Raw genomic sequence first — 2,614 nt, forward strand, 5'->3', positions numbered from 1 at the left:
GTTCTTATATATGCTGGATATATAGAGAGCTGAAGGAAAATGTAACCGACAATGAATGTTAGAAATTTAGCTTCTAACCTCCTTGCTGTGATTGGATACAAGAACTGCATTTGAGTTTGGTCATATCTAGAGAAAACTATAGGCCAAGATGAATTCAAATCCTAGGTGTCTGAGAGCTAACAGGCAACCACCTTAAAATCAGACACACTATTCTTACGTCAATCAGTTTATAATATGTAGTGCTTATTAAATACAGATTAAATCAATAAATGACTTAATATATCATAATGTGCATGTTCTTGCTGATTGTCCAGGATATCAGATTTTCTTGGGCATCCAAGTTATTCAGAAGCCACAAATGGAGAGTATGTACTTGGGACAAGATGGATCTGGTGGCAGTCTGGCAACGCAGTGCGGGAGAGCCGGGAGTTGCTGCCTAAGAACTGTAAGGCAGTGCTTGAAAGTCAGATAAGTCCACGATTTTAATGGAATCCAAAGGCAAATATAAGTCACCAGAGAGGGGAAGAGTTATCAATAAAATGCAACTTGGACATAGGGGCTTAAGAAGCAATCTTTGATCATTTGGAGAAGCTATGAAAACAAGATGGTTTAGTAAGTCAGAAATCATAGCCATGTTAATATTCTTTCAAGACTATTTACCTTTTCCTGCTCAAATTTCAGGCTCCACAAGTGCATTTCTCATGCCTGAAATGCTGGTGAGAAAATTGCTGCCAGGAAGAGGATGCTGTGCAGAAAGGGCACACACAAATTATCTTGGTACCATTATAAATAGAATATGTTTAACATTAAAAACAATTTTATTCACCCGGATCTACTAAGATAATCCCTTTTTTCCTGGATTTAATTCTGGATCTGCTAGTTTCCACTTAAAAACACAGGGCACATCATGCCAAGTCACAGGGTCATGAGGCTCACTGAAACATAACAGCCTCCTCCCCAGCCTTGTCCCTGGGCCTCCCTCCACCTAACCACTCCTACTTTAGGACATCTCTATTTTCCACCATCAATTCCTTGCTTCATACAACATGAAAGACAATGACTGCTCCTTAAGTCAAATTTGAAGAGGCTTCTTTTAAGGTGAGTAATGAGCACCGAGAAGAAAGCGAATCTTCAGGGCACCTCACCTCAGGAGGATCTGAAAGGAGAAATGGAGCCGTTTCAGGAAGAAATACTGGATGGGACTCAGGGCCACAGCTGCGACAGTGCACAATTGGCCAATTTAATTTTCTGTTGTGTAAGTCCCTGTTAGCAAAGTGACCTGAGAAGTCTGGATTAAAAATAACAGAGACATTAATTTTCTGGTATGAATGTCTTGGTTTGCATTTTCTTTTCTTTTATTATTATTATTTTTTTAATGTAGTGTCTTGAATTGTTCCCTTCTAAGGGGCTGGTCACAATTTAATGCTGGTCCAAGACATATTTTCATTGCCTTTAGATGTCTTATCTCATCAGAGATAGGGATCAAGTCATTGTGGGGCCAAAGAGAAGAGCCAGGGCTCCTTCAAAGCCCTGGCAAATCTATCAGAGCTACAACCATCTGGAGTAAGGGCCAGCTGTTGCAGACAGCAGTCAGTCACTGAATGCATTATAAAGCTGAGCCTTAAGCAGATGTACTTGCTGGACTTTGTAACAGGGGAAAATGGCTACTGGGTATAAATAAGGTCAAATAAGGTTTCTGTAGATTTTGGCTGGCATATTATAGAGAGTTTTGGCTGTATTACTAATGAGCTATCCAGAGACATTACTAACTTTAATGTCTCTTTACTTTTGTGTTTTTTATAGTGTCTTTCTCCTGAACTATGTATGGAGTCAGATGAATCTTTTGTTTTCTGCATTTAAAAAGAAATGAAGTTCAATTTAGTTAACATATACTGTATCGTTAGTCTCAGAGGTAGGATTCAGTGATTCGTCAGTTGCATAAGACAAATACCATATGATTTCAGTCATATGTGGAATTTAAGAAACAAAAAGAGATGAACATATTGCATTCTAATTATCTAAGACTGTAAGATTCAAATGAAAGACAGAGTGGGGAATACCATCACACAAGAATAACCAGGGCCAGGGAGGGTACTGCTCCATGAAAGGTTTCGTGGGCCAGTAACATTGGAGAAATCTATAAAGCCAGTACAATCCCAACCCAAATCCTGCCAAGATTTTTTTGTAATTATTAACAATCTGATTTTTAAATTTATGTGAGAAGGGAAAAAAAATTACATTGAAGAATAGCAAAGTTGGGAAACTCACACTACCTTTAGGTTTTACTCTAAAACTGCAGTGATCAAGAGAGTTTGGAATTGGTGAAAGAATGGACACAAAATCTTGGGAAAGGAATGGAGAGTCCAAAAATAGGTCCACATTAATATAGTCTACTTATTTTTTACTAAGGCACAAAAAAATTCCACGAAAAAAATCAAGAGTCTTTTCAACAAATGGTGCTGGAAAGATTAGACATCTATTTGAAAAAAAAGGAGGACTTCAGCCTATGTCTCCCATCTTACATAAAGTTAACTCAAAATGCATCATACAGATACAAAGAAACTGTGAAATTATGAAACTCTTAGAAAAAAATTGATAAAATATCTGTGACTCC

The sequence above is a fragment of the Meles meles genome, chromosome 9 (assembly GCF_922984935.1).
Source record: "Meles meles chromosome 9, mMelMel3.1 paternal haplotype, whole genome shotgun sequence".
Classification (NCBI taxonomy): domain Eukaryota; kingdom Metazoa; phylum Chordata; class Mammalia; order Carnivora; family Mustelidae; genus Meles; species Meles meles.